Here is a 9322-nt window from a genome sequence, read left to right on the forward strand (position 1 = left end):
TTCTAATGCAAAGTAGAGTTTTGATTATTAGTTACTTGTGTTCAGGGATGCACCGACATAGGTGCTAGGGATGCGCACGAGACGAATCGAGACAGGATTTTCCAGACAAAATTCGAGTCGAGACACGGTTCTTCCAATAGAGAAATATACATTTTTCGAGTCGAGACATCACTTTTACAACACATTTTCGAGACGAGACAGCTACACATCTTGTCTCGTGGGCATCCCTAATAGGTGCAGTGTTCCTTTCAGAAAAAAAATCTTCCGGGGGGGTACACTTAGTATTCAGAGGGCCACTGCTGCTACTCTTTTATTTGTTATGATATTACAGACGTATTATTTTGATCTCCTCCCGGGGGAAAGTGGCCCCCTAAAAATATGTGTGGACGAAACACTGCACAGGTAGTCTGAGAGTCTGGATCCTTCAATTAGCACAATTTCAGGGGCAGATACACAAAATTATTTGCATTTGTAGGCTATTCCGAAAAATCTTCGAACCCGAAAGAAAAATCTTGGGTGCATCTTTGCTTGTGTTTACATTGTGTTACTGCCTGATTTCGTACGTTTATGTTGGAAAGAAACATGAAAGAATTGAATTGTTCTATAGGCCTAAAGGGCCCTGAAAAGAATTTTTGCAAAGGAACCTTATTTTAAAGTGCTGCCACTGGATCGAGGACAAATTAAATATCAATTAAGACACACACTTTTGTCATTTGTTGTGTATTGAACTAGTTTAACTAAAATTAATAAAGAATTATTTGAAATCAAGTATATCTCAAGAACGATTAAATGGACTAGCTTTGATGGCCATTGAAAATTACATTCTGAATGAAAGTGATATTGATGCAGTAATAAGAGATTTTGCCAAATTGAAAGCCAGAAAAGTGTCTTTATAACATGAACTTTACAGTAACAAAGAAAACGAGAAATTAAGCTAACTACCATATTTATATCACTGGAAAACACTATTTAAATATGCTTTTAATGAAGTGTAAGAGCATATCTCTTTGTCAAAATCAAACCTGTGATAATGTTAAACTTAAAGCTCATTAGTTTTATTCTATTTCGACTTTTATGTTTCAACTGTATTTGTCAAAATACATCTTAGGTATACATTTTAGTTGTTTCCTGTGCTTATTTAATAAAAAAAAATATAAAATTATTAAAACTGGAACTTTGGTCATGTTTCATCCACAGTTAATTAGGTTTAATTTCGCCATTTTCCTTTAATACTCACAGGAAGACTGAATTATTATATATTGAAGAAATTTGTAATTGTAACAATTATCTGAAGAATTTTTGTCCATTACAGCATTCTATTCTTTTATTATCATTTAGGCGGGGGCGACTAAATATTGTTTATTTACACTTACAAAATGTCTACAACCGATCCTGTTACTGTTTTATATATATTCATTCAAAGCATATTCATTAAAAGCATATTTAAATAGTGTTTTCCAGTGATATAAATATGGTAGTTAGCTTAATTTCTCGTTTTCTTTGTTACTGTAAAGTTCATGTTATAAAGACACTTTTCTGGCTTTCAATTTGGCAAAATCTCTTATTACTGCATCAATATCACTTTCATTCAGAATGTAATTTTCAATGGCCATCAAAGCTAGTCCATTTAATCGTTCTTGAGATATACTTGATATATATATATATATATATATATATATATATATATATATATATATATATATATATATATATATATATATATATATATATATATATATATATATATATATATATATATATAGAGAGAGAGAGAGAGAGAGAGAGAGAAAGTTTTGATTCAGAAAAAAGTACAGTTGAACGTACGATGCAACATAAGGAACATGAGGAACTGTTCTGAAATCTTCACCGGTTCTCTCCTCTGAAACCGCATGCGAATGGGGTCAACCTTGGTCATATACCACATCTGGAATATTACCGTTTATGTCAGAGATCCCGAAAAATATATATTCGACAAAAATAAAGGATGTTTTCGATTTTATTTTATTTTATTTATTTATTTATTTGCCTGTCACCCTCCCACTCTGACCTCCATGCCAACCAAGGCTTAACTTGAACTTAAGCAACATCGACAGCGTCACTATTCATCTGCGATCACGAAATCTAATACCATAACGATTTCGATATTAATATTGTTCATATTGAGTACTTTTACATGCCACTTGCCCCCTTATTACGGATGGCTTCAGTGTCTCGCCCCCACAACTATGGAGCAATTTCAACAATCTTACGTATAGCTATAAACCACCATCTGTAAAATAAATGTGCGGGTGACCTTTCTCGGGGAGGAATTCATTAGCTACTTTTCCAATATCAATGTGGTGGCTTTTTTCTCTTTCCATGCTAAAGATTGCCGAAGAGCTCAACTGCATTTGCACCACTGTCCTATGAATATAGATTTTAATGGCATTTACTTTACTAAGTGCTTGCTTAGGTGTTACAGGAAAAGTGAGATTCTGTTATAAATGAGTAGGGGTCTAAACAAATACGGAAAACAATGACACTACTCGAAATGAGTTTTCGCAATATAATGGAACAGTATTTTATTCGAATGTGAAGGAAATCACTGCATAAATTGGCCCTTCCCCTCCTTAGAAGTCTAAGCTAAAATACGTATCTAATAATTTTGAATTAGAAAAATATGCATCGAGTTTCATATCCTTAACTTTAAGGTCTCCTAAGTTAAGTAAATGAATAACCTTCCTGCTAACGAAAGAGTAAAGCTTTGGGCTTTAATGGTATCTGGAGTGTAATTATTAATTTCAGCAACCCCGAAAACTATTGAATAGACACTCATATCTTTCAATTAAGAATTATTAAATTTTCACCCCTCCCATTAAACCTCCATGCCGATAATGCTAAACTTTGATGTGAACGATATAGAAGGTTTCATAATTCATGTACTGAAAAGCTATGGATTTAACATTAATATCCTTTATTTTCGATTATTTTTGCATGTCCCTGTGTCTCCAGGGGCGCCCATTAAGGGAGTAAGACGGAGCGATTGCCCCCTCTAGAGGAAATTATACTTTGCAAGATCGAAAACCCAAAAATTGTTTGAATATTTACCCCAAAATTTGGAACTATATTTGAAATGTCGCTTATACTTGCCCCCTTTGAAAACCACAATATGGGCGCCCTTGTGTGTCTCTCATGATAGAGCTAGAGATAATATGGGTTTCGATTCCCGGCAGGAGTCGTGTGGTTCGGGTTCCACGTTAAGTCGTAGATGCACATCTTGTATAGAGTCACAGCTGAAAGACACGCTGAACTCTATATCACCTCACCTCGTGAGATATTCTATTTTTGCATAATTTCTAAACCACTTTTCTTTCTTTGAATCTTCTCCTTCCTCTTAGGACACGCATAGGTTCAAAACCGAATCTTTCTTCACGGTTGGAGGACGCAAGACTACTGTACCATACGCGTACAACCCTTATGAGTTGCGCAGTTTGAATAGCACGCACGAATAAACCACGCTTACATTTATTATATATAATTAATAAAATCTCATATTAGGACTAACTTCGCACACCAAACTTTTAACAATGCGACTTTTTAAATTCTGTTCATTTTCTTTATTATTATTATTATTATTATTATTATTATTATTATTATTATTATTATTATTATTGCAATAGCTATATGAAGCAATTATCTCGGCCAATTTCGTTAATACACACCATTCAGCAACCGGTAGTTGTAGAAATCAGGCTTTTGCAACAGCAATTGTTAGCTCAATCGGTAGAGCGCAGACTTATGGGTTCAAGGGTTACGAGTTCGAATCTCGCGTAAGCCAAAAGATTTTTTTCTGATATAATTCTTGAGATGGAAATGTTTCTCTCTTCACCTCTCTTCACAAACATCTCGTAATTCTGAATAGAGATGTTTGGATGTGAAAGAAAAAAGTATACTAGGATATAAGAAAAGAAAGATAAATTACATGATACCTTTTGAAATTTTTAACTATATTTTCACCTATCTAGGACGTTTCTAAAAAGTTCAGACTTCTAGACCTCCTTTTCGCTCTCTTACGTGTCCTTTAACTAATTTCTACAATTACTTATTGAGTCTAATTTACTTATAATTACTTATTGAGTAATTATACATATATTACAGATGTCTTATCTCTTTCTCTTTTCTCTACATCATGTCTTGAGATGAATGTTTTGACAATAGGTTACAGACACGATTTTACAAAATAATACGATCTGCGATATCAGTGATACATATTGTGGTGTTTAACTTAACATATAAAACAATAAATAGAAAAACTGAGAATAAGAATCTTTTCGTGCACTGATGCTTCAAATCTGTGTCTTTACTCCCTATACCTATGTTAATTCCCTAGTCAAAATAAAAACTCTTCAAAATTAATCAAAAATTCTTATACAACCATTCCTTCCTTGGAGTACTGCGCGGTCACATACCCGTCACTGCGATGTAAAGGCACTTATGGCGACGAGGATACATTTTGTTGCTCACAACTTGAATCTAGTGCTAAGACACGCAGCTAAAATTCCGCAGATAACATCCTTTTATAATACTCTTGAAAAACTGTATGTATTTTTTAGTTCCAGTATTAAAAGATGGCAACTTCTAGAAACTAATAATAAAGGCACGACTCTTAAAAGACTATGTCCTTCAAGGGGGGGGGGGGGTTCAGCTTACGACGCGTTATTAGCTGTCCGTTTTCGTTATGGAGAAATTCTGAAGGCTTTAAGCAACATAATTGTGACATCAAACAAATCAGAGGAACGCGACGATGCAATTTCCTTAAGAAAACAAAAATGGAATTCTACGAGTTTGTAATTCAAGTGGTATCGAAAAAAATGCAGTGACCAAATGAAGATGTACAAGCTGTAACAAAATTACTGGGTGAGTCACTTATTTCACTTAAAGAATTAAGGAATTCTTTTGACGAAGTGAAGAAAGAGTCCGAAGAAATGGCACAAATGTGGGGGATCGAATGTCGTTTCACAAGTAAACGTCCAAGTAGAGAAAAAAAATTGACGAATTATGTGAGGATGAAAGTAAGTAATTCAGAAGAATATTTCAGAATTAATGTTTTCTATGGTTATTTGGATATTGTATTGAGTGAATTACAGACCAGGTTTGAAAGCATGATGAACATCACTGAAAAATGTGAGTGTTTGCAACCCAGTGTTCTGGTGAACAGTAGTGACAAGGAACTCTATTTAAAGGCGGAAAGACTTGTAGTGAGCTATCCGAATAATATTTCTTCAGAATTCCCTCATCAGTTACTTATGACCTGTAGTGTACTTCGAAATGATATCAAATGCTTAAAAGTCGGAACAGTGAAAGATTTTGCGGAATTGGTCCTTACTAAAAATCATGTGATTATTTCCAGTATTCCTGAGGTCTCTGTGGCGTTGAAATTGTTTTTAACTCTTCCTGCGACAGTGACTTCAGCAGAATGATCTTTTTCAAAACTAAAATTAATTAAGAACCATGTGCGCAGTTCGATGATGCAGGAACGTTTGTCATCTCTTAGCATGATAAGTATCGAAATTGAAAGAGCACGCAAATTAAATCTGCATTCTTTAGTGGAAGATTTTGCTCTGAAGAATGCTGCACGAAAAAGACGTTTCAAAGTTCATGATTAATTGTAAGTAGAAAGTGCATTATTATTATTATTATTATTATTATTATTATTATTATTATTATTATTATTATTATTAATTTATTTATTTAAAAAAACATCTAAACCTGTATATTACAGCCCTTTCAACACAGTTTAACGTTTCATGGTCCATAGACCTCAAAACCATGGTCAGTTAAAACCATTACACACTAAATTTGTTATAAATCACTTGAAAGTAGGCCTGATGAAAAGCCCAGATAACGAGCGAAAATCCCTCTAAAAATTACCCAAGTAATTATCCTTTCTATTCGGCAACCACTCTCTCCTTAGTTGTCAAACGGGTTGCATAACATGAGTTGCACTCAAATCAATAAAATCTTTTCCCTGTACAAATTTTACAATCTACCTCCCCTTGTAGGTTTGGCCGAAAGGCATTTTTATTATTGTCGCCATAACTATTGGCTTTACAACTAGGGCCTCTTCTCTATACTTTGCGGGGGAGGGGGGCGCAAAAGTGTGCTACGCCATTGCATCTAGTCTACTATCTGTAGCCAGTTCATCAAAATATTTCTTTGCAAACATTTTGCGTTTCTCTTGAAATATTTCTGAAATACTCAATTCCGTTCACAGGTCTTTTGTGGATTTTACAACCTCGTCATACTTTCCCCGCAGATCTTTCATTTGCTGAAGTGATTTTTTCAGATTTCTCTGCAGAGCAATACCAGAAGACTGCAAACTTTTGGAAGTTACATACATGGACATTATCTTTTTACAAATGACTAGCATCAACACAAATTCAAATGTATCTGTTATCTTTAATGTTTCACCTGCTCTCAACTTTTCTTTTCTTTCTTTTTTTTTTAACGTCACAAATTGTGGTAAGAGATTTTTGAACATCAGTAATTCTGTCTACAATGCAGCTAACAAGTTTTGTTTCCTACCTAGTTATACATTGTTTTTTCAGAGTTTTCTTCATCACCAAGAGCTAGAAGTGGCCATCTAGGAGCACTAAAACTAAAAAAGGAAAATGTATTGAAGAGCATTAAAAAAATAAATAAAATGGAAACGTATGTGGAGACTTTTGCAGCATCGGCAATAACAAGATTCAGATTATGCGCACGGCAATGAACGTACAGAGCGTTTGGAGTAGTATTTCTAATTATTGCTTGTAAACCACCATAAACTCTGCTCATTACTGATGCTCCATCAAATCTCTGCCCTTTGCATCGTTGTTTGTCGATTTGGTTGCTGAGTAAAATTTCACGAACGAGATGTTCATAGTTTTGCACATAGGAAACAAATAACAGAATATAAGTATTCAGTAACAAACGGGTTAGCAGGGGCTACTGGGTTTGGGGGCCCCCAAAACAGAAAAGAATGTTACCAAAATTGCTAGTAATCTAGGATTTCACAATGATTATTTCTCACACATAAGAAACGAATAACAGAATATATACTAAGTACTTATTCAATACTCAGTAATAAACGAGTTCAGTGGGTCCCTAGGTTTGGGGGCCCATAAACAGAAAACATGTTACGAAAATACTCATAATCTAAAATTTCACAATGATTACTTCTTCCACATAAGAAATAAATAACAGAATATAAGTATTCAGTGCCGAGTAATAAACGAAAATGAAAATGAAATGAAATCTTTGAGTTTTACGTCCCACGGTTATGCCGGTTAGGCTAAAGGAGACGGTGATGATGAGTAATTATGAAATGGTGGAATGAAGAAAGTGGGAGGAAACGGGAGTACCCCGAGAAAACCCACGCATACGGTGTTTTTCCACTACGAGTAATAAACGAGTTTAGCGAGGGCCCCTTGGCTTGGGTACCTCAAAAACGAAAAAACAAAAGTTACGAAATTTGTAAGTAATCTAGAATTTCACCACAATGATTATTTCTTACACATGGTCCTATAGGTTCGGGGGGCCCCAAAACAAAAAAATATGTTACTAAAATTGTTGACAATTTTAACACTGACAATGCCCCCCCCCCCAAAAAAAATGAAGTAGAGTAAGAACAATATAAGAAGTGAATGACAATAAAAGTATTCAGTACTGAATAATAAAAGGGTTCAGCGAGGACTCTAGGCTTGGGGGCCCCTAAAACAGGAAAAGTATTACTAAAATTGCCGGCAATTTTAAAATTGACAATTATTTTCTCTCGCACATAAGAAATGAGTAATAAAATATAAGTATTCAGTAGCCTGGGGGCCCCGGTGCGTTGCACCGCCCATTCTTACGGCACTGGTCGTGTTTGTGTCTTGCAATATTGTACCTCCTCCCAACTTTCGACACCTTGTACAAAAATTTCTGAGTGCGTGCCTTGGTTACAGAATCTAACCACAAATTTCAGTTCATAAATAATAATAATAATAATAATAATAATAATAATAATAATAATAATAATAATAATAATAATAATAATAATAATAATAATAATAATAATAATAATAATAATAATAAAGCAATAAACTATTTTGAATAGTGACTTGAATCAGTGATGCCAACCCGTGGGAGAAATCCCATTTAGTGGGTTATTTTGACATTAATTATTCGGAATGGGATAAAGGGAATTTTCGTCGAAATTGACAGTATGTATATAGGATTTTTTAATATATGTATAATCCATGCCAACAAAATTCTCTGCGAGCGAGAAGCAGACATAATGAGTCTTCAAAAAACATGTCAGTGAAGTCAAGTTTTAGTCTAAAGTTTTTTGTTTGTTACCGGAAAAGTCCATACTAGTGAGGAGAGACTTAATCACGCTCCTCTTAAAAAAATGATTCTTAAAAATCAAGTATCAAGAAACGGGATTTCTATTCTGGTATTTGAAGAGAGAAGAAAATAAAAACAATGAACGAATGAAAGAAATGAAGTAAAATATCAAACGAGAAACAATGAATTTCCAAACGTTACACATAAAACATATGGAGAACAAAAGTATTTTTCTAGTATTATTCACTCAGGGTAAGGTGATGATACAAAGGTGTCATGGAGTCCATGCATTTCTGATAACACAACAAAATATACTTGTTCTCGGTTAATATACTTGTTATGCATGAAGTATTCTATATACGTAAAAGAGAAATTTATTGATGATTGATTCTGAAATTGAAAAAGTATCAGATGTCATACTTATGATAATAATAATAATAATAATAATAATAATAATAATAATAATAATAATAATAATAATAATAATAATACAATGTGGGAAATTCAGATGCAAAATGGGATATTTAGCCTCTTGAGATGGAATTTTACAGCGTTTCAGGATGGCATCACTGACTTGAATGGGTATTATATGCAAGGCAACAATCGCTTGAGTTTAGCAGTTTAAGAATTTGGCTTCTTTCTTTCCTTTCTGTTGTTTTTAGTATACCTTAATAATTTGCCCTGAGAATCTGAACTATTCAAACATTACTATGCTATAAATAAAATAATAACAATAAGACTGGTTTATCCTACATATATAAATAAGAAAAACATTCTACGGCAATAATGTTAGTTACTTGAAACAATACAAAAATAATTTACATTAATGAAACTATCAAATAATAAAAAAACGCATATAACACAAGTTGAGAGGTCCTCTATTACATTGGTCCAAGGATTTTATTACATCCAGGCACCAGATCATATTAAAAAAAAAAAATCGATGAGTGGACGAGTATAGACACTATTCAATATG

This window comes from Thermobia domestica, unplaced genomic scaffold, assembly GCF_964235325.1.
Source record: "Thermobia domestica unplaced genomic scaffold, izTheDome1.hap1.1 HAP1_SCAFFOLD_743, whole genome shotgun sequence".
In the NCBI taxonomy this organism is placed as follows: domain Eukaryota; kingdom Metazoa; phylum Arthropoda; class Insecta; order Zygentoma; family Lepismatidae; genus Thermobia; species Thermobia domestica.